This window comes from Aulonocara sp. 'chitande type north' Nkhata Bay, linkage group LG17 (genome assembly GCF_057382095.1).
Source record: "Aulonocara sp. 'chitande type north' Nkhata Bay isolate Kocher_YH1m ecotype deep benthic linkage group LG17, A_spYH_male_GT1.1, whole genome shotgun sequence".
Taxonomy (NCBI): Eukaryota; Metazoa; Chordata; class Actinopteri; order Cichliformes; family Cichlidae; genus Aulonocara; species Aulonocara sp. 'chitande type north' Nkhata Bay.
In genome coordinates, this window is record NC_141360.1 from 36,509,459 (window position 1) to 36,534,691 (window position 25,233).

At 39.7% G+C, this 25,233-nt stretch overlaps 1 pseudogene; it reads left to right on the forward strand.

Annotated features, from left to right (window-relative positions):
- Positions 1-219: 219 nt before the first annotated feature.
- On the forward strand, positions 220-2,210 carry LOC147310517 (uncharacterized; annotated as a pseudogene).
- The last annotated feature ends 23,023 nt before the right edge of the window (positions 2,211-25,233 follow it).

A 25,233-nucleotide genomic window follows, 5' to 3' on the forward strand; every position in this document is an offset into this window, starting at 1 on the left:
TCTGGGTGTCTCTCTCATACACACACACACACACACACACACACACACACACACACACACACACACACACACACACACACACACACACACACACACACACACACACAGAGGGCTCTCCCACTACCCCTCCTAACTTCACTGCGCACCTCCATCACTCATCTCACACGTTTTCCGTTACTACTGATTTGCAATCAGGCAAAGCACCAAAGCTCTTGAGATATGAGTAGGAAGAGAAAGAAGTGAGTGCTGGAAGGAGTGAGTCATGGAGTGGACAGTCAACATGATGAGCGCTCGGCAGCCAGGAAACGGGTGTTCTGTAGGCTGAGCTTTCCAAGAATCCGTCTGATGTCTCACTTGATAAGACACAACAACAACCACTCACACATTTCACCTGCTTTGCAGGACAAATGACGCAGAATGAAAGGCTGACGTGCAAAAATAACTGAATGATGGTGATTCCTGAAGGATATCTTTATCATTGGCCACTGCAGCTCTTAGGAGATTTAGCCAATCAATGCTTTAGTATAAACAATGCTCCATATTTTTTTTTTTTACTAAAGATTATTTACAAGATGAGTCATCTCTCTCTCTCTCTCTCTACACACACACACACACACACACACACACACATATATATATTAGGGGTGCAACAATACACAAAATTCACAGTTCGGTTCGATACTTTGGTGTTGCGGTTCGATACCTCAGTGAGATAATTGACAAGACTGGCAACGGATATCGACTACGGAATGGAGCAGTTGTCAGCCACCTGGATGACATCAAGCTGTATGCCAAGAGTGAACGAGACATCGATTCACTGATCCACACCACCAGGATATACAGCAATGACATCGGAATGTCGTTCAGGCTGGAGAAGTGTAGTCGGATGGTAACAAAGAGAGGGAAGGTAGTCAGAACGGAGGGGATCAAACTACCAGAAGGCAACATTGCAGACATAGAGGACAGTTACAAGTACCTGGGGATCACGCAGGCGAATGGGAACCATGAAGAGGCCGCTAGGAAAGCTGCAACCACCAAATACCTCCAGAGGGTCAGGCAAGTCCTGAGGAGTCAGCTGAATGGTAAGAACAAGATCCGGGCTATCAACACGTACGCCCTGCCCGTGATCAGGTACCCTGCTGGGGTAATAGGCTGGCCAAAAGAGGAGATAGAAGCCACTGACATCAAGACAAGAAAGCTCCTTACCATGCTTGGAGGGTTTCACCCCAAGTCCAGCACCCTTAAGCTGTACGCTAAGCGGAAGGAAGGGGGCCGAGGACTGGTGAGTGTCAGCACCACAGTCCAGGATGAGAGAAGGAACATCCACGAATACATCATGAAGATGTCCCCAACTGACAGCGTGTTCAGTGAATACCTCAGGCAGCAGAAACCCAAGAAAGTGGAGGAAGGCGAGGAACAACCATGGAAGGACAGGGCCCTGCACTGTATGTACCACCGGCAGATAGAGGAGGTGGCTGATATCCAGAAATCCTACCAGTGGCTGGACAAAGCTGGACTGAAAGACAGCACGGAAGCACTAATCATGGCAGCACAGGAACAAGCACTAAGCACAAGATCCATTAAGGCTGGGGTCTATGACACCAGGCAATACCCCAGGTGCAGGCTGTGTAAAGATGCTCCAGAGACAATCCAGCACATAACAGCAGGGTGTAAGATGCTAGCAGGCAAGGCATACATGGAACGCCATAACCAAGTGGCCGGCATAGTGTACAGGAACATCTGTGCCGAGTATAACCTCGAAGTCCCGAGGTCAAAATGGGAGATGCCCCCAAGGGTGATGGAGAATGACCAAGCTAAGATCTTGTGGGACTTCCAGATACAGACGGACAAAATGGTGGTGGCTAACCAACCGGACATAGTGGTGGTAGACAAACAGAAGAAGACGGCTGTGGTGATCGATGTAGCGGTTCCGAATGACAGCAACATCAGGAAGAAGGAACACGAGAAGCTCGAGAAATACCAAGGGCTCAGAGAAGAGCTCGAGAAGATGTGGAGGGTGAAGTGGTCCCAGTGGTAATCGGAGCACTAGGTGCAGTGACTCCCAAGCTAGGCGAGTGGCTCCAGCAGATCCCGGGAACAACAGCGGAGATCTCTGTGCAGAAGAGCGCAGTCCTGGGAACAGCTAAGATACTGTGCAGGACCCTCAAGCTCCCAGGCCTCTGGTAGAGGACCCGAGCTTGAAGGATTGACCACCCACAGGGGCGAGTGGGGATTTTTTTTTTATATGTATGTATATGTGTATGTGTATTCATCTAAAGAGGATATAACTGATGACCTTTACTTAAGCAAATTTACAGAGGCTGTGTATACTATATGATTGAAAGAGTGGGTGGCCCTCGTGTTCTAAACACCTTGCGTGTGTCTGTGTGTGTTTTATGAGCTTGCCCATACCCAGAAATGGGCAGTGGAATTCAGATGGAGGGATATAAATTTGGGAACAGGCTCCAGGCAGTCAGTCGTTCTCCTGACAGAAAAGGTTTTGAAAGGTAAAAGAGTGCCAGTGAAAGGAAATGAAAATGCTTATCTTTTGTATCCACACGTGTATCCACACGCTGTATTTTAGTCACCAAAAGCTATATTTGCATTCTTACAGATGAGGCGGACAAAAACAGAATATGACATCTTGTGTTAGAATAATAGCAGAAAAGAAAAGAAGCCATACAAAGGATGGAAAGGGTGTACAAGAAGACAAGAGAGCAAAACAGAAAGGAGAGGAAAAGGGGATATTTACATGAGGCTACTCTCCTGAAGTGAAGGTTGCCATGGAGACCACACCCAGGCGTCTGAGCATTCCCTATTTGGAGGAAATGGGAGGGGCCGAACGGTAGGGGAGTGTGACCTGCGAGCCAATGGCAGTGCTCAGCTGGGCTCTGACACATTTCCCACATGCAGAAGCCAGCACTAATGAGGTTACACAACTGTCCCTCTAATAAACACAGAGTCACATCATTTTAAAACAGCTGCAGGCAAATGAGATGAACCCTGGAAGGGCTGTTTATTTGTAAATGTGTGGTTGAAGCCAATCTAAAGAGAAAGTGAAAGAGAGATGCTTGCAGAAGGAGAGATGAGCAAGATGCACTGATCGACGCAGTGAAAAATAAAATGACAAGACACTGAGGCATGCACACAGCCCTCCAAATGAGACTGGAGCTGTTGGGTACATCGAGTGCTGGAATGTTCTGTGTCTCACCCAAACACACCACAAGGCCAGGAAATAGAAAATCACCAGCTATTGTAGTGAGAGAAAGACAAGCGACACCTCCTCACAAATGCCGTCACAGTCTGATCCTTTGCTGATTTGGGAACGGAACAGATACATCAGAGGATCCAGAACAAACTGTTCTTTTCTTTTAATCTCGAATGTGCTCAGAATGATTAGTACCCGGTCGATTTGATCAAGTAATTCTATCATACATGTTGGGCTGCCACAAACAATATACCACCTGTCACTTCAAATAGGCCCATTAATTTGCTATACTCGTACAATGAAATTAGCAGTCGCTGATGAAGGTGTCAGGTCAGCAAAGGGACCCAACAACCAATTATTTTCAGTGTTGAATGGTCGGTTGATTCTTTTCTAATAACGCTCTGTGGTTTACTAATGAAAATAGCTAAAACTGGCCATGCAAATAACATTATAATCAAACTATTGGCTTTGTCTAATCAAAGGCGATAAGCAGAAAATTGTCATTTGAGACAAGGTGGAAGCAGTGAATGTTTAGCATGTTTTGGTAGCCCAGCAGAAGCACTCCATTGATGGCAATGCCATGCAGTCATGGCGTCAGACCATCACTTTAGTCCAGATCAGGCTGTAACCTCAAGGGCCAACAAATCAAGTGCAACAATCGTAAATGACTTAAATAGGCTCTTGATGCTTGACTATGGCAATAGATAGTAAAATCCTATGCACTGATGACCTGTCACCAATAAAATAGTAGCAGCTTTGCACAAGTCATTTTTACACTCACTAGAGGCAGAAACTTTATAATAACAAGGTAATATTGGTCGATGCTTTAATATATTAGAATGTTGTTATCAGTGCTTACTGCTTAAATTAAGGCTACGTCCACACGTACCCGGGTATTTTTGAAAATGCAGATTTTTCTATGCGTTTGCACCTTTCGTCCACACGTAAACGGCGTTTTTGGTCACTGAAAACGAACATTTTTAAAAACTCCAGCCAGGGTGGATATTTTTGAAAACTCAGTTTTTGCATTTACGTGTGGACTAGAAAAACGGAGAAAACGCAGCGTCAAAGGTGTGCGCATTTTTTGACGTCACACTGTGCGCCACGTTATTGTTTTGGTGAAATGAATTTCTACAATACTGTTACTGTTAATTGTACTCTCTGCAGTGTTTAAATGCTTACATATACACACAGTTACTGTCCCTCCACACATACGACTCGGTTCTGCTTCTATGCCCCAGCTTTGTTTACTTTTTCCCACCGAGGCTTCTAGACTTCTGATTGGCCAACATTTCTGCATGGTTAGGAATATATCGCCACCTGTTGCTTTGGCATGTTCATAGCAGTGTTTTCCTTCATTTCTGCCTTTACGTGTGGACGGGATTATTTTTTAAAACGAAAACGGAAAATCTCCGTTTTCAAAAATACCCGTGTACGTGTGGACGTAGCCTAAACCTACCTTGTGCCATAAAAAACAAAGAGCTGATTCTTAAAACCACACTGACTGTTATGCTTTTGCTTGATTTGAATGTTACACTATTTGCACAAATAACAATTTGCATGTTAGCACATGTCTTCGGGATGTTGGCACACCTCTTGCTGTGTTCACAATATTTATTCAGATGAATAATACGATACCTCATCTTGTTTTAAAGCAGTAATAAAAAGCATTGTTGACATTCATTCAGGCTTGGATTTCTCTATGTCCAAATAAAAGAAAAGGCTGACTGATATCAGTAAATCAAACATTAGCTTCCTAGCAATGGTGAAATGATTGATTAATCAATTACCAAGTCAAAATCAAGACTAATGGTGCATATACACTGAAGGTGTTTCAGCTCATCTGTCACACATACATCTGACAGAACAGATACGCTCCTATTTAATTAATCCGTCTGCACAGACTTCGGAGCAGCTAACCCAAAGCACAGCATTATCAATTCTAGTTTTTGTGTTTATTATGTGCATAACTAGAGTGATTGTGTGTTGAAGTCTAAGCACTTTGTCTTGTAGAGACAGAACACCAGAGCTGATGCTACAAACATGCAGCTCGTGCTTCACTTTGAGACAGCATAAGATTGGATAAGACATGTATACAAGCTGTTTATGACTTATAGTCACATTTTAAAATCAAGGGACTAACCTCTATAGGTTGGGTGAATATTTGCATGTAAAATGAATATGGTGGGTGTCAAGCTTAGAGAATAAACCTGCTAGAAATGATCTTACATGAAGAAAACCATACTAAACAGCAGATTGTGGTAAGTATGTAGTTGTGGCACATCTACCCTGCTTGGATTTTGTGACCAATGCTATATGCTATTTGATTAACTGTTTTAGATTGTTGGAATAAGTTACTGCTGTAATCATTTAGCAGAAAGAAAGAAGCGCTTTAAGAATGGATTTGTCGTGTGCGAGATACAGTATCAGAAAGCTAACATGATAGAGATAGCGTTTCAATGAAAAATCTAATAGAAATCTTAATAATGTTACTTACCATTGTTCAAGACATGAAACAAAATCATAGCAACTCTAGGTTGACATGCGGTTAATATTTTCTAGTTAATCTTGTTGGCTAGAAGAAAGGCAGTATTGAGTGTGGCTTAAAATAGGTTATTAATATGAAATTAGACAGAAAACTGGCAGTTTTGCATTTTGCGGCCCCAAATCCTGGTTACACAGAAACTACTGCACATTTCCAAGTAATAGGCCACAGCAATAAACATGAACATGAACTCACTGGAAATAGTTTCTTGAACATCTTTCTAATGTTCGCATTTAGCTGGAAGCACATGTCGCATCTATTTTTACAAGTGAACAAGTCTTTCAGCTAAATGACTATAGTAGTTGCTTGTTCCATCTAATACTATACATAAAGTTAATGAAATAGCGTACAGGAACTATTTAACTTAAAAAGAAATTGCATGCATGGTATGCATTAGGAAGCAAAAGTCAAGCAGGGTAGAAGTGCTACACAACTACACACTTTCCACCATTTACTATTTAGCTAGGCACATTTTTTTAATCACATAACGATTTATTCTTTTATAGCATAACGATTCTCTAAACTCACAACATGCATTTTACCATGCCATTTAATCCAAAATGCTGCAGCAAGAGTCCTGACAGGGACTAGAAAGAGAGAGCAGATTTCTCCCATTTTGGTTTCCCTTCATTGGCTTCCTGTTAAATCCAGAATTGAGTTCAAAATCCTGCTCCTCACATACAAGGTCTTAAATAATCAGGCCCCATCTTATCTTAATGACCTTGTAGTACCATATCACCGCATTAGAGCACTTTGCTCTCATACTGCAGGCCTACTTGTTATTTTTAGAGCATTTAAAAGTAGAATGGGAGGGAGAGCCTTCAATTTTCAGGCTCTTCTTCTGTGGAACCAGCTTCCAGTTTGGATTCGGGAGACAGACACTATCTCTACTTTCAAGATTTGGCTTAAAACTTTCCTTTTTGCTAAAGCATATAGTTAGGGCTGGACCAGGTGACCCAGAATCCTTCCTGCAATAGGTGTAGGCTGCTGGGGGACTCCCATGATGCATTGAGTATTTCCTTTTCAGTCACCTTTCTCACTCAACACGTGTTAATAGACCTCTCTGCATTGAATCATATTTGTTATTAATCTCTGTCTCTCTTCCACAGCATGTCTTTTATCCTGTCTTCCTTCTCTCACCCCAGCTGGTCACAGCAGATGGCCGCCCCTCCCTGATCCTGGTTCTACCGGAGGTTTCTTCCTGTTAAAAGGGAGTTTTTCCTTCCCACTGTCACCAAAGTGCTTGTTCATAGGGGGTCATATGATTGTTGGGTTTTTCTCTGTATCTATTATTGTACAATCTACTGTGCAATATAAAGCGCCTTGAGGCGACTGCTGTTGTGATTTGGCGCTGTATAAATAAATTGAACTGAATTAAATACATGCAGTTAGTAACACAACGTACAGATGTTGATCTCTTTTGTGACATAAAAAGTCATAAAAACAGCTTGTATACATGTCTTATCCAATCTTATGCTGTCTCAAAGTGAAGCACGAGCTGCATGTTTGTAGCATCAGATCTGGTGTTCTGTCTCTACAAGACAAAGTGCTTAGACTTCAATACACAATCACTTTAGTTATGCACATAATAAACACAGAAACTAGAATTGATAATGCTGTGCTTTGGGTTAGCTGCTCCGAAGTCTGTGCAGACGGATTAATTAAATAGGAGCGTATCTGTTCTGTCAGATGTATGTGTGACAGATGAGCTGAAATACCTTCAGTGTATATGCACCATTAGTCTTGATTTTGACTTGGTAATTGATTAATCAATCATTTCAGCATTGCTAGGAAGCTAATGTTTGATTTACTGATATCAGTCAGCCTTTTTTCTTATTTAGAAATAGAAAAATTCAAGTCTGAATGAATACTAACACAGGAATCTGAAAAAGTAACTGGAAACATTTATAGGGCAAACACTATTTGTTAAAACAAGACAAGGTATCCTGTTATTCATTGGAATACATATTTTGAACACCGCGAGAGGTGTGCAAACACCCTGAAGACATTTGCTAACATGCAAATAGTTATGCACATGCAAACAACACCATAAAGACATGTTTGTGCAAACAGAGTAACTTTTACATCATCTGTGCATAAGTCATACTTGCCCTTACTTTGGTATAAAAAATGGTAACAGTGACATCAATATCAATATGTGGTTTTAAGACTAAATATACCATGACCTGACCCACTTGTGAAATGGGCCCAGGTGCAGATCGGTTGGACTCAGCTTAGCAAACATCCGGTTCAATCATAAAGCCTCACTGAAATTCAATGATTAGGAAGGGTCGAGCTACATTTGTATACGTTGCTCTCGTAAATAACAAATCTGTGAGGCACATTGGGAACAGGCTCCAGATCAGGCCCAATGAAGTCACATATTGCATAAAAGCATGAAGTCTGAAGTCCTCTGCATGAGTGAAAGGGATGAGTTAAGGTGCTGAGACAAACTGGAGGTCCTTATTACTGATTGTATTACTCACCAGAAGATCTGCTAAAATATGTACCTGCTAAAGTTAAGGTGTCTGCTGCAAACAAAGAACTTCACATTAATCAAAATTTTCATTGAAATTTTGGTGAATGAACAGGAAGGCATTACAACAGAAAGAAAGGAAACTTCAAAGATGCCTGTGTCTGAGTAAAGAATATGATTAGGGAGCTTTATGTCACCTGCTGACAGCCTCTGTGTGGCAAACTTGCAGCTTGACAAAAAAAACAAGTGAAACTGAAATAGACATTTCAGCTGTCAGTTAAAGGAATATCAGCTTCTGTTTTATTTTTGTATATACTCCCTGAAAAGGTAGTTTCTCTGATCTCTTGTCTTTTTATAGTTCATACACCAGATACTCTCAGTGAAATGTTTTTTTTTCTCTTGAGAGTCTAAAGTCTGCATAACGGGGAAAAAAACCCTAACAAGACCTGCAAATCCTGACCTTTGATACTCCAGAGCAACTACCAGTACACAGTGGTACAAGCACACACACAGGACAGTGCTCAGTATTTGCTGAGAGAATGTTGCATTATGGTAACGTATCCTCATTAGCCAAATGTCAACTTTCAAATCTGAAAAAAACAAAACAAATCATATATATATTTGGTCATGAATAATAAGATGTGAAGTCCCATTCATGCATACAGAGATGCAAAATATTATATTGTATTTTTTTGTTTTGTTTCATAAGGTGACATGAGCCTTGCAAATGTTAACAAATGCATGGACAACTGAAAGTGAAGAAATTTGCAGTAGAATTTGCAGCAGAGGCCAAAAAGCAAGCTCCTCAAAGATTTTTGAGCTGAACTGATTTTATTTTGAAATATAATTTAGCATAAATTACAATTAAAATGTCCTATCGAATAAACTTATGAACAATTAATTAAAATAGTAACAGAAAATAATGTAAATACAAATAATAATAATGAAATAAATAATAATACAATTTTAAAACAAGTTTTTTAAAAAAAAAGTCATGCTAAAGTGTGCCAAAACAGACACAAATATAAAATAAATAAAATGTACAATAAGCTCAGTAGCAGTAAAATCATTCAAAACTGAACAAAACAAACAAACCAATCTCCACCCCCATCTGCCTCTAGATCAAGGACTTCCTGACAAATAGACCACAGTCTGTCAGACTCGGCCCCCACCGGTCCAGCACCATCACACTCAGCACCGGGTCTCCACAAGGATGTGTTTTGAGTCCCCTCCTGTTTACGCTCTACACATCCGACTGCTCCCCTACCCATCTCTCAAACACCATCATAAAGTTCGCGGATGACACCACAGTGGTTGGACTCATCTCAAGGGGGGATGAGTCGGACTACAGAGATGAGGTCAACAGACTGACTGAGTGGTGTTCAGTTAACAACCTCCAACTGAACACCACGAAAACTAAAGAACTTATCTTGGACTTCAGGAAGGGCAGAGCAGACCCGGCCCCACTTTACATTCACGGGAGCTGTGTGGAGAGGGTACACTCCATGAGGTTTCTGGGCGTGCAGATATCTGATGACCTCTCCTGGACTGCAAATACTACAGCGGTGGTTAAAAAGGCCCAGCAGCGTCTCCACTTTCTGAGAGTGCTCAGGAGGAACAACCTGGAGGAGAGGCTGCTGGTGACATTTTACAGAGCCACCATAGAGAGCATCCTAACGTACGGCATATTTATATTTATAACAAGGTGCAATAATAATTAATGTGCAATAATAACAGTGTGCAATACACATACACTTATTCTTCTTTTTTATACTAAGTTAATATACTGTGTTGTGTTGTTTGTTACGTTGTGATGTGTCATATCGTGTCGTGTTGTGTTATATGTAGTGCCGACGTAGGACAGTTTTTCCAATTTCATTGTACTACTGTACTATGTATGACTGTGCAATGACAATAAAGAGTTATCTTATCTTATCTTATCTTATAACAACATGGTATGCAGGGTGCTCAGCTGCAGACAGGAAAGTACTGCAGAGGGTCATCAACACAGCCCAGAAGATCACTGGCTGCTCTCTGCCCAGCCTGGAGGTCACTGCAAACTCTCGGTACCTCAGCAGAGCTGGCAATATCATCAAGGACCACTCTCACCCCAGCAACCAACTGTTTGAACTATTACCGTCAGGCCGACGGTACAGGTCACATAAAACCAGGACAAACAGATTCAGGGATAGCTTCTTTCCCAGAGCTATCACCGTAGTAAATAAGCACAAAAACAATTGAACCTATTCCATACCGTCACTGTCATTATATTATGCTGCTATTCATACTGTCATTATATTAATGCTGCTATCCTGTATATATTGTACATACTATTGTTTGAGTACTTACGATTGTTTTTTTTTGTACTTTTTATATTTTACATTTATATTTATTATTGAAACTTGCACCAAGGGAGTGGCACTCCAATTTCGTTGTACTCTGTACAATGACAATAAAGGCTATTCTATTCTATTCTAAACAAATAAAAAGCTTAAAAAAACAATAAATTACAATAAAGTTACAAATTATAAACACTGAAAAAGAAGAATAAATATAAAGCAAATAATTTGCTCATAAGTAGACAGAATCAGAATATTGCTGAGTACCACCTACAGCATCCGTCAGTCAGGTGTCTCATATTATAGTGCTGAGGCTGCAGTTCTCCTTGAGGCCACCAGGGGTTCCCTAAAGTTTCTGCAGCAGCCCTGAGGAGGGGCGCGGCTCTCTGCACCGATTCAGGTCAATGAGTTCCTTGTGGTGAGGAGAACAGTCAGGCTGGGTGCCAGAGATGCGCACATTCAAAGTGTGCACATACCCACACACACAGAGTCAAAAAAGCAGTGGGACAGCACATTCAATAGCCTTATTATTAGACACTGTGATATTTTCAGAAACTTGTAGTTATTTGAGATAGAGTGTAGGATGGTGGGACTGGATCAAACCCACAAATTAGCACATATACCACTATATGTGCTAACAGGACATATATGAGCATCAGCTGTGACCTACTGTAAATATCATCCAGTATGTTAGTTGGGTTTTGAAAACGTCAAATGTAACTGAAGCTGCTTTACCTCAAAAGACCCTAATACGAGCAGAAAAGTATGTCATGTAGCTTTGCAGCATATGTGCGTGCATGTACACCCCGGGTATGTGTGTGTATTTTAGACAGTGAGGGAGGGAGGGCTGGTCTGGTCTCCATGTAGTGCTGTGCAGCAGTGGCGATTCGGTTACATGTATAAAGTGCAGGGTGGAGATCCAGGAGCTGTGAAGTGAGCCAAGCTGGCTAGTGCTACTACAGTACTACTGCGACTGCAACACACACACACACACACACGCGTGCGCATGCACACACCGAATGAGGGAAACGAGGTCGGCTTGGCAATCTGTCAAATTTCTCCCTCTCTCCTCTCCTCGCTCTTGCCAAATGCTGCGTAGAATAGTACTACACACACACACACACACACACACACACACACACACACACACACACACACACACACACACACACACACACACACAGGGGCCCTGCTCTACTGCACCATTTTAGTAGGCTTACAGCATACAGTGCACACTTTACACACGCTGCATTTTTTTTCTCCAAAAATGAGCACTGAAGAAAAAGGCCACATATTAATCATGCTGAGTGGATTCACCTCATGAAATGTCCTCGGAATTTTGGCAGCACGGTGGTGCGTTTCCCCTCCCTCTGTATCTTTTTGCAACAGCCAAAGGTACAGTAGGCATAAATGTAATTTCACAGACAGTCACATCTTGAGCTGGTGCCAATTTGTAGACAATTTGTAAACTGTTAACATTCAATAGTAGAATATGCTCTAAAAGGATCTTTCATCGTAGCACAGAAGCCTCTGTTTCCCCAAGCAACACAATTACTTTTCTGATGTGGCTTTCATTTTTCATGGTAACGCCTCCATCCTGACAGCTGTAGTACAAAAAAAGAAAACAATAGTAGAGTGGCTTTTGCAGTGAGAAAAAAAGTGTTCAGACGCTCGCAGGAGCTGCACTAAATGCTCTCTGCTTGTAGGCTCAGTTATGTAAAAAAAATCACAGACGCTGATGTGAGTGACATTCAGATATGCACTGTTTTTCACAGCTGCCTTCCTGGACTCCCACATCCAGATTCACCTTGAGGGTAATCTTTACACCCTTTTCTCGCTTCCCTTTTGCATCCCTTTCCCACCTTCCTGCGTGAGAAAAAAAAAGAAAAAAATTCAGTTTGGCTGATATAATCCCTTCTGAGTCCTCTGTGGTATTTTAAAAAGGCACTGGTCGCTACACAAGCTAAGCTGTTTAATATGGATACAGCAGTGGTTTCTTGTAATTTTTTGTGTGTTTGTGCATGTGTTAGAGCTATATATAGGCTAACTGGGCTAATAAACAGGGATTAGGGGACACATTGGTGCTGGCTTGGAAAAAAAAGAGGTGAACCTCAGTAGAAAAGGCAAGCGGACAGATTAGACCCCCAGTAGTTGTGTGGATTACAAAGGCGCAGTTACCTAACATGAGACATGGGAGTGACGTAGGACAGAGAGAGGTAAGGTCATTTAGGGACAAAGTTCAGAAAAAGGTGATGCATGCATACAATGAGGAAAACGCACTAATGGAAAAGGCAATAAGATTATTTTCTAATGTGGGCAACTCTAAAATCTGTTTCCAAAATCTGTTTACAGGTCTTACGGCTCACTACCACCAATGTGAAACAAGTTGTATGAATCCTTCGTCGGAGCCATTTCTCTACAGTCAGCGATTGTTGGCACAAAGTCTGAAAATAAAAATAATCTGCAAGTGTGAAGTAGTGAGTTTAGCAGATCTCTGTAGCCCACATCTCTTCTCTGCTTGAGGCTGTGGTGTTATTTTTGTGCGTAGAGAGGGACTTTTTGAGCTCGCATAAATAAATAAAAGACAAAAGCTACATTCTGAAGGGATTTTTGTTTTTTAAATCAAAGAATGACTCAGTCTGAGCAAAAAGAAAAAATCCAATCCAATAAATGTACTTCAGTGTTTCCTGTTCTCCATTAAGAAACAATAATGGCCCCTCTCGCTCAGTCTTGGCTTTTCCTCTTGCCCAGATCACTCCACAACTAGTCACAGACCTCGAGAGAGTAACCTTTTTTTAGATGTTTTCCAGGAAATTCTTCTTCTTCTAATCTGGCCATCTAATCCTTCTAATCCTGTCCTTGAGTGTAACCTGCACTTTGCCTGTTCTAAAATCTCAGTATTTCCATTCATGAAACCATATGTTAATTGTAGTGATATGCCTACCTCCTTAACACAGTTCGTGACTGAGTGTTACAAAGTGCTTGTCCTTAATCTTGGAAATAATTCTGTCATCCTCCACTTGTTGTTTTCTGTGGTCGTTCAGACCTCCTGGTGTTGCTGAGCTTTTCAGTGCATATAGTTCTTTTAAAAAATGGCTAAACTGGAGACTTGGCTGGCCATAAAGTTTTGCTCTCTCAAAGGTGAGCTTGTAAAAATGGAGACATTTGTAACTAATTTATTTTATGTTTGGTTACTGGTTAATTTATGTGGCCACGCCCCATATTTTAAAAAAAAAAAACCCACTTATGTTATTAAGCCATCCTATATACACTGAGCATAGCTTTAACTGAGACAGGCCACAATGTTGAACTGAGATGCCTAGTATCAACTGATACCCTTCTACACATCCAGCTAGCATATGTCATATAGAAGACAATATTTAAGCCGTTTAGCCAGCATTTGTGCAGACATCTTCAACCCGCTTTGCAACCCACTTCCACTCCAATTCGATGCTGTTAATGTCGGCAAACAGCAATGCAGACCAATATATATTACTGGTGAAGGAAAAAAAATTGGAATCAATCTTATACCAAGTAAATACAGGAGCAGTATTGCTGATATTGATTGATATAGATCAATACTGATACTTTAAACTAAAAAAGCTTTATGAGGCTATAACTTATGAGATGAATCATCATCATCAATGTCCAAATACTCAGACATTTTTCATAGTGGGTCATTTGCAAAAAAATAATGAATTTAAGTGGCCACTGGGCAACACACTGAACTTTGAGACAAAGTATCGGTCCTATTGCAATAGTATCGATCTGATACCAATACCAGCGTTGGTATTGATTCTATTGATATTTGGATCGATCAGCCCACCTCACAAAAAGAAATATAGTCAGAGTTAAGATGTTGAAAAAAGTACAGAAAGCTATGAAGGCTACATCAAAGAGAACAAAGAGATAATGTTACCTCTTCTGGAGTGATGTATATCAAGCATGCATTTTGAGATGTGTTAACTAAAAGCATAAGCTAAGAATGCATATTTCTCACTTTCAGTACACCTATTTACAGGCCTGCACAAGCGAGCTCAGCTTTCAGTGTCTGCTCTGTTAGAGTGATAGCTGCAGGATCTGCAATGAGAACGCCCTGCTTGCTCTGGCTCCTTTGATCGCAGACACAAAATACAGCACCGCAAAGAGGAGGAGACATGTGGAAGCTCCTCGGCTGTCCCCCGACGACCTTTTCGTTGCTGACATTTTATTGTTTCACTTCTGGATTCAGTACGCTGGAAAAGAAAAAAACAAAACAATAACAGTGTGTATGTGTGTGTGAAAGGGCTCAAGTGTGCAGTCGCTTGTGTATATTGAGTGGTGCACTTGAGCCGCGCACCCTGACATGCTAATAGCAGGGTCTCTAGCTTCCTTCATCTTTCTTACACACACACACACACACACACACACACACACACACACACACACACACACACACACACACACACACACACACAGTTGTTTAGGAAAATTTGATTGAAGTCAATATTCAGTTTATATTTTCACAGCCGTAAATTACATGGATTTAATGCTAACCGCAGACTTTTATTTTTGGCAGTATGGACCAACAGTGCCTCTAAAACAACATTTAGAGCCTTATAAGAAGCATTAAACTGCACTGGAGCACTTGCAGACCAAAGTATTTTAAAAGGATTAGCAGTTCTATAAAGAGTTCCTGTTATATGAAGCAAAGATTTATATTAATACTGTAAAGGAATTAAAAACTCAAGTGAACTTTTCAAAGTGATAAAACAAGCCTTGCAGTCATGCTTGTGCATCTGGGAGGCTGTATGTAGAGACAGTTGTAGTCTGAAGTTACGTACCGTTTGTGTTTAACATTTCTGCTCTCTAGCATCTGTATATGATGCTTACAATGCTTACAATATGCTTACAATAGACACTTGATTTGATTAGTAATGAAAGCAAAGTGCAGAGAGGCGCCAAAGAGGCCACCAAAAACAGTAGGATTTCATGTAATGTACATGCATGCAACACTTTTTTAGTCTCACTGACCACATAACAGGCTTTAGACTACAAATCACACTTTTAGCCACACATAGCCGTGCAACATACGGCAATACAGCCCTTTATTGTGTGCACCTAAAGCACTTTATTTACCTCAAATCCATGACCAACTACAAAATCACCAGTTAGCCTAACATCTGTGTGTTTGGGAAGAAGCCGAAATTCCTGGAGGAAAGGAAATGCTGGAGGCCACAGGCAGGGTTCGAACCAGGAACCTTCTAGCTGTGAGTGATAGTGCAGTGATCTATTCTCCAGGATCATCTGATAATAAAATGTAACAACAACTGGATGACCTGATTTGCTGAGACAGTTCACCTCATGTGACCTAGCTGCAAACACATTTTGAATTGTTACCCAATAAAGAAAACAGTTACACTGATAGTAAGAAAAATAGTATATTGCCATATGTGTAGTTGGACACAATGGCTTTATTCACTCCTGGTTCAGACCATGACCTTTTCCTTAAAAAAAAAAACATACCTACAGACAGACTTTCGTTGTAGATTTCTTTCTTTAATGTGAGAGTCCAAACTTTGTGCATTAACCACTCACGCCAGTCATCTTCCGCTGACTGCGAAAGAAAAACATGCTCTGAAAGTGAACCAGATCTTTATCACACTGTGACAACAATGTACAGTTAAGTGAAAATGAAAGTTTTCACAGGTCTCCTGTGCAGTCCTGTGTGAAACTAAGTGCACCATTACTGCTTCCATAGAAGTTAAGAGGGCAATTATTAGCCGGGTGCAGCTAATCAAATGGCTTTGATTGACTAATTGATCATCAGAAACTATATGAAAGCGGACATTGAAGGAATTTGCTGATTTGGAGAATTCAGTATAGTGTGTTAACAAAAGGCCACGGAGGAAAGATGTCAGGTCTGATCTTACAGAAGCAACTGTCACTGCCCATCAATTTGGGATAGGTTGTAAGACAAATTTGGAAGACAGCTGCCAATCTTCTGAAGGAGTAGAGATCCCAGCAGAAACATCCCCAACTAATTCCATGCAGTGCTCGAAGAAACTGCAAACAAACAAACAAACAAACAAAACCCAGGAACCAAGAGCTACAGTACATGATATCATACATGTCTATGAATGTGTACCTGAGCACCTTGCAATCAAGTCAACCATGAGCTCCTCTGCATGCCAAAGTACTCTAGAGTCAAATGTCCAACACCTTGGTTGAAACTAGGACATGCAACAGGACAATGATCCCAAGCTAATCAGCAAATCTACAACAGAATGGTTGAACAAGAAAAGAATCAAAGTGCTGCAATGGTCCAGTCAAAGTCCAGACTGATTGAAATGCCACGGTGGAACATTAAACTGTGCATAAACAAACCTCAATGAAGTGGCCTCATGTCAGTGTCAGTGTAAAGATGACTGGGCTAAAATCCCTTCCACAACTATGTGAGAGACTGAGAAAGTCACACAGAAAGCTATTATCTCAAATGTCGCTGCTCATAAAGTTGGTTCTACAAGCTACTAAATCATCAAGTGTTATTCGTTTTTAATGGGACTGCATAGAGTCCTGTCACGTGCCTGTATTTGACAATTTTCTTCTACAGAAACTTAATTTTAGGCAACATGGTTGGATATTTCAGTCTGCACCAAAAAAACAGACAAATCCCCCCTGGTTAAAAAAAAACTGATTAGTTTGCCTTTACTCTTTAAAGTTCTCATTAACAAGTTTGTTTAATTTTTGCTTAAAATGAGCGGGCAGTGTAAATCAGCAACAGCACAGAAGACAGAAGGCTCGCACACCCTCTCAAGGCACATCTGTCGACTGAAACAGCAGAAAAAGAAATGTCAAACTTCAGAGCGTTCAATGCACACTTTGGCCACAAACTCCAAAGCGGCCACTGCTTTTTCTCCTGAGTTTTAGTGCGATGTGGCTCCCTGTAATTTACCTTCTGCCGGAGCACGTAGGGCCGTTCGCCCAGCATTCCTCTGCCTGCCCACCACAACACATGAAAGCTTCAGCCACAGCTGTTCTAGATGGGGCGAAATGAGTCCCAGATGGCAAAGTGTTTTGTGTGTATGTGTGTGTCTGTGTTTCTAGCCACATAAGAGAGCAGCTTTTACTGTACAAGTGGCCTGAGTCACATCCCCAGGGTAATGTGGGGGAGACCGTGCAGGATGGTAGGGAACGTGTGGGTGTAGCCTACTGTATGTGAAAGCATGTTCGCTATCCGCAGCGCAGCTGGTATGCCCTGGACTTGTATGTGCTCATGCTTGCACATGGACAGAAGTGCAGGCTAGTCCTTTATTACGCTCTAAGCACAATTACAGCTGAGACACAGAAAGAACTTCTTTGGAATTGAGAAATTGCCACTGCTACTTTGCATATGTGCAAAATCATGCCAGTTCAGTACAGTTCAAAGGCTATTGATTAACCAGCTATGATCAGCCTCTATCCTGTTGTTAATTATGCATACCACATACGATATCCTCTGGAAAGATAGGATAATCCTGATGGTCAAAGACTGACAGTCAGCAGCTACTAAGCTGCTGAATACTTCTATTCGCCATTCAAGCATGCATCATCATATCCAAGGCTACATCTAACAAACGTTGTGGCTGCATGTAATGCAGAATCATTTATAGAATGAGTGGTCTACATCAACAAAATGCTAAAAATGACCACAGTCCATTCAGTTTTGCAAGCTTTTGCAGTAAGCTGCAAACAGCGTCACGCTAAAGAGCTGTGATGAATGCAAGGCTTTGAGAGATATACGACGAGCTGAGGGTTAACAATGTTTTTCTCATCTTTCCAGAATGTTTCACGCGGGGGTGAATGTGACTGAGCGTGTGGTGTGTGTGGAGCACATGCATGTATATGCTGCTCCACGTGTTGCACGGTGCCTGCAGACTATAGCATGTTTACACTCAACAGCACTCCTTTATTGTACTGGTCTAATGGGTGTTCATCTCTACACTGTAAAAACTGTGATTGGGGTTAATTAGAATCTAATAGGAGAGTAATAGTAATTATTACTCAGTAAAAACGTGTATGAGTAGTTTTAATCAAATCTAAGCAAAATTCAACAATTTTGAGATGTTCAGTTATTTAAATTTACACAGTTTTGTTTGGGGTAAATTCAGCAATGGTTTGTTGAGTAGATTTAAAAAAAATGTTTGAGTACTAAAAAAATTTAAGAAATCTAATAGATTTAACTGATGAAAGCATTTTCATTTTAATCATTGTACACTTCCGCCCATAATCCTTTGTGCCACGCTTCATGAGTGGACGTCTCCATTTTGTCAGAGGTAAGACTTCTTAATTTGTTCAAATATAAGACACGGTTTAAACAATAACGTATATCGGTTTTGAGTAAAGGTTTTAAACAGTATGATACGTCGAAATTTTATTAATAATCATCACTGTAATGATAGTATCGTATTTTTACACAAATGGCAGTTAGTGGACTGCTAGCACAAGGTCACTTTCCAAGCCTTCACGACTGTGTTACTGAACAGCTTTAACTAACCACATGTTTTACCGTATTAAAAAATATCAACGGTATATTCCGATGAGTTTTAACGTCTTTCATCCACGTTTAAAAGTTCATGAAAAGGTTTTGCGGTCAGTTGTGAGTGATTTTGTCAGCCACAGTCAGTTTTTCGAACTCCAGTTTCCAATAATGGCGGCCGCTACTAAGTTTTAAAATTACTCTTAGTAATCTTTCTGGGTCACAAAATAAACTTTTAACATATTTTCAGGCGCGAAAGTAGCTGTGTAAACATCAAATATCTGCTCGGTTTATCAAGATATCGCATGTTTGCAAAAGTGCTTCGACGTTTTCGGAGCATCTGCTACCCACCAGCTTGATAGCAAGCCGGGAGCTCGAGGGTCACTGAAGCCGCTGAGAACGGCACAACTCCCGGCACATCATTTTCAGATCACCGCGGGGTTTCGCTACTCAGTTTAAACGTAATGTATAAGTCACTTAGACAACCTAAAAATGTTATTGTTTGGTTTTTTTCAGTGTTTTATTTGTTCGTGAGTAAATCGGTTTGGCTGAGATTAAAGTTATTAGATTAGATTAGATAAAATAAAACTTTATTAATCCCCCGGGTGGGTTCCTCCTTGGTTTTTACACAGCTGACTAAACGTCAAAAATGATAATGTTGCTTTCCTTTCAGGTAATGGAAGATCCCTCAACTTAAATTCACCTGATCAGCATGGGATTGAAGTTGCAGGCTATCATAGCCAAGGTATTTTCCACAGACATTTCAGCTTGGAATTTTATTTAAAGAATTTTTTTGTCAAATTTCATTTGCATGGTGCACAGCTCCACTAATTTGTTTGCATGTTTTTGTCAGTGCAAGAGGACACCAGGACGTCACTGATATAATTAACAACACAATTATGGGTTTCATGTTTTAATTGTATTTTAAATACATGTCTATTCTTAGTAAAAAAAACAAACAAAAAACAAACAAAAAAACACAAGTACAGGTATTGCTGGGTTTTTGTTTTGTCCCAAGAAGGAAAAACCCTTTCTGACGAACATAAACTAAATTAGATAAAAAAAAACTAAATGACTAAATTAATGTAATTTACTAAAACGACACATTTAAAGATTGAACCTGTCAAGCATGTTGACAATACCTTTGTGTTGACTGTCAGCACCCAGGCATGTGCATTAACATCAGCTAATTATCGCACATAATGCTCCATGTGATGATAATTTGATATTTAACAGTTTTTTTTAATACTGCCAATTCTCACAGTTTTGTCTTAATAAATGGTCACTTATCTGATGGTAATTTTTGGAATTCTTGCTCATTTTCAGTCACCAAGCAATCCTAGCAATAACATAACCAGAAATCTGGTTATTCAGTGCTTGATGGTGTACCTTGGGGAGTCCATTGATCAACTGATCAAAGAGTACAGTGTAAGTGTTGAAGTAGAAACATTATTCTGTTTTTGTTATTCATATGTGTTTGTCAAGTTTCAAATAATTTGAGGCATTATCATGTTTTATTTGTCATTCAGCTACAGGATGTGTCCAGGAAATATTTCATGTGTGCAACTACAGTCAGAAAACCCATGTGTTTGTTGTTTCAGGATGCTGATGAGGATGGTGTGTCACAAGATCTTTCTGAACAGAGGATGAAAATCTACAAAATCAAGGCTGTTGGATCTGAGGAGGATGACATTGGCATTGTGCTGGAGGGTGTGAGAGTTATGCCTGCTCTGGGCAATTTTCCAAGAGCATGCGCAATGCTGGTTGGATTGACATATGCAGTCGATCTTGCCTATCCCAAAGAGCTAAAATACACCTTGGAAGTATTCCAGAAACTTTTCCTTGAACTGGATTGTGCTAAGCTCTCACCAAAAGTGAACAGCCTCAAGAACAAGTTATTGGCTTAAACGAGGACTCTGAAAGAATGAAAGGGAAGTAAGCTCACTGAAAACCTTTGGTTTGTCTTTGTTAGATGCAGCTATCTTTTCAGTTTTTAAGTTAATTTCATCTTATTCATATCGTACCCAAATGACCTGCAATGTGTCAGGCTGTATTTGTGCTCTTCATTTTAATTTTGTTTTTTATTACCTACAAGTTTCTTAGGAATATTCTGTTTGAAAGGCAGCAAATTGGAGGAATCACTAGTGAAGCTTTTCTTTGTTTATAGTGTATGTTACTATAAAACATTGGTTTAAAACAACTTTAAAATTTAACAGAAGTGCAGTCCTGTAGCTGTAGAAATGTTACTTCCTCTTACATGTGTCTTAGATTTTCTCAGGTTAAACATCCAAATTGGGATAAAAGGTTGATTTACATTATTGATATTCCATGTACATGAGTGAAAAACCTTTGTTCTACAGTTATATTGAGTGATTCAATTTAACAAAAGATTGACAAACTAAAGTTTTTGTTTGTCAATCATAAATAAGTAACAGAGATAAAGGAAACGGTAAAGGATATTCAAATTTCAGGTTCATGTTGATATTACAGTCTAAAGATTAATTTCTTTTTTACAAAACTGGTTTACATTCATGCAGTTTATGTTGCTGTTGCTCTGTACACAAAGCTGTGTGATAAACTGTTTATGACACTAAAACAAATTTACAGCAGAGGAATGTATTTAGGAGATCAGGAGATTGTTGATGAGAATTCAGTGTATACGAGCAGAAAAATGTTATATTATAAATTACTGTGTTTTATTTTCCACAATAAAACAAATTACTGTTTTGATGTTTTCTTTGTGAAATTGATTCATTTTACTCAGAAAATAAGTAAAATTCATTTCATTTTCTCTTATTATTCAGTCATTATTTTTAAGGTTTATTTGGAAAATTATTGAATCCAATTTGAGTTTTACTGAAAAAACAAGAAGATTTCATTTCTTTGTAATGGATATTTTAGGAAGTTTTTACTAAACCTTTGCCAGATAGTTAGTAAATTCAAAGTAATTTTTCTCAGAGACTTATTTCATATCAATTATTTTTTTTGGTAAAGTTGGGCAATTTCAACCTTCAGTTTGAGATTTTGACCCTAAATCCAACACATATTTACAGTTTAATTCTATTAATATCTACTTTTGTTTTCTATTTGAATTTAATTAACATTTTCTCTACATTTTACATAAATCTTTTGAAATTAAAATCTACTTAATTATTTCAAGTGTCACTTTGTTGCCATAACTTTTTTAAGTAACCTCTAGTCACAGTTTTTACAGTGTATGTTGTAAGCACAGAGTACTTGAAGAAGATGAATCTGTAAGATATGTCTACTTTTGCCAAACTTTATCTTACAGTACTCTAATAGTGTGTGACCTGATGTGGCGATATGGTTTAACCCATTTAAATTCAGACCTAAATATAGCATATTTTACATGTAGTTTCTGATTAACATGTAATTTAGGTGTAAGGTGTGTCAGATTTGATCCAAATTAGATTTTGTGGTATTTATTTGATTCAAATTAAATGCGACTCCTGTTTGTTTTTTCAAAAATATTTCAAAATGATTGCAAAGGTTGGAGCAAAATTCATTTAACTAAACACTCAGTTTCCCAAATTTCTGAGCTGCTCTGTTGTAAGCTCAGTAACTCAAATAAGCTGAGGTGAGGCCTAATAAACAGACAAGTTACTCACAGCCACTAAGACCTTTGATGATGATCATTTTTAGTCTCGATATATTTGAAACAGGTAATGTAAAATACTACTTTCTGCGAAGTTCTCAGTTACTGTGAAGGGGCAAATTAGCTCTGGTTTGGCTCATCTTTTCCCCCAAATCAACCTAAATTTAGTTGTAATGCCATTATTTTACAATAACACTAACAATTAAATAAACATATGAAGAAAAGAGTGCTACCACGTTCACAGTTAACTACCCTGGACTTTTTAAAAATGTGATTTCCAAAATAACCCTCACAGGTTAGTTTCCTGGGTGATTATCAAAAGGTTGTGCTGTTTTCTAAACATAGACTCACTCAGTTCATTTCAATATCAAGCGCCAAAAATAAGACGTGATTTTTACTGCGTTAAATATCAGCGCAGTTAGGAGTAAATTACTATTTGTGTTAGTAAATCAGTTTGCATGCTTGATTTAAATATTCTCCTTCTTATATTTTGTGCCTTGAAAAAGGAACAAACCCATTAGTTGCAAAAATCCCACCTCTTACACACAACACATTACAGACAGGGCTTTTTTTATGCCAATACCCAGTTTGTAAATCTATATTAGTGTTCTGCGATTACTCTCACCTATCACATTTCTTGCTTAAAGATGATCATTCACCACTGTTCTTTCAGGTTCTAATAATGTTTTGGAAAGTTAATAACCCAATTTTGATAGTTAGATATATTAGGTATATTTATTTCATTTTAGCAATGCCCTTAGTTGTTTCTTTTGCTTGATATTGGCCAATAATTAAACTTTTTAAAAAATGGAATAATGTCTCTTGTACGACTAGTGGATGTCCTCCTACATCATTGTTTAAGAAACGGGAAGCTACTCACTGCATCAGGGCTGAATAACCTGTTTCCAGAGGAAGCGTATTAATTACTGTAGTAATTATCCAGTAGAAGGCTACTTACTCACCCCAATAGAGCACTTCACTTTCAGACTGCGCTTGCTATGGTTTGTAAAATTAGAGTGGGAGGCAGAGCCTTCAGCTTCCAGCCTCCTCTTCTGTGGAACAAGCTTTAAGTTTGGATTCAGGAGACAGACAACCTCTATGTGTTTAAGTTTAGGCTTAAAACTTTCCTTTTTGATAAAGCATATAGTTAGAGGTGGATCCGGTGACCCTGAGTCCTCCTTTAGTTACGCTCAATAGGCCTAGACTGCTGGGGGTTCCCATGATGTACTGAGTGTTTCTTTTGACTGACTATGTGTTTATATACCACTCTGTATTTAATCATTAGTTATTATTATCCTCTGCTCTCTTCCACAGTCCTGTCTTTCTCCCCGTACACCATAAACTGATGTCCGCCAATTGCTGCCCCTTCCTGAGCCTGCTTCTTCTTTAGGTTTCTTCCTGTTAAAAGGGAGTTTTTCCTTCCTACTGTCACCAGTTGCTTGCTCATATAGGGTTGGTGATTGCTGGGTTTTTCTCTTTAACATTACAGAGTCTTTACCCTACAATATAAAGCGCCTTCAGGTGACTGTTGTTGTGATTTGCCGCTATATAAATAAAAATGAAATGATTTAGTAAGGGTGGTGACTTTTGTTTGGCCATGTACCAGCGATTCACTGGCGTTTTGGGCCAGTGTTCAAGTCTTTTACATGAGGTCTTACCTCACATTACTGCAGAGAAGTTTGCTCAGAGATGTCTGGCAGTGTTGAGCAAGAAGGTGAAAGGTGAAACTCAATGTCTGGGTAGTAGTTCCTCTTCTGAATGAACATGATAAAAAATGCTTCTTGTTTCAAAAGTTTGTTTTGGCTAATAAGGCTCCAACATTGTCAAAGAACAGCATCACAAGTCTGAGACATTTCCCCGTGAAAGCAGTTTGTAGCTTGGTGCCTCTTCTTTCAGAGTTCTACATTCAGTTTTGAGCCTTTTATTCCTCAAAACGTTTTATTCTATGTAACACTTTACACGATGCCAAGAGTTGAAAGATTACTTAGAGATTGCTTCTAAAAGTTAGCAGTCACAACAAAACACTTAAAGGACTGAAAAGCTCTTAAGTCTCTTTTATTTATGGGCATGTGGGCCACTCAAGTTTCTTCTACTTTGATTTAGGAGAGTTTCTATTAGAGGCTGTAAATCTCTTGTGATTACAATGTTGCTTTGTCCAAACTATGAGAAGACATCTGTACCACCAGTGTGTAAAATTACCTACCATTTACATTTTTAATCGACTCAGAACTTTAGCTGACCCTGGGGGGTGCAACACACATCGACCTTCAAGTCTACACAAATTTCCCATTTTAGAAAAGCGGCTGAAAATAAACACTGACGAACGTCTTTAGACATAAAAAAAACTGCAAAATGTCTACGTGCAGTCCGCTCTCACCTCTGAAGCAGTGTGACAAAACTATCCTCCCAATTTCTTTCCCTCTGTGACCTGTCAGAAAGAAAGATGCCGCTTGTACCACGGAAGCGAGACAGCTGGGCGCCACGTTAGCGGCTTCTGCGTCTAGACGCAGCCAACAAGCCTTCTTTTCTCCAGCCTGTGAAATACGGTGTGA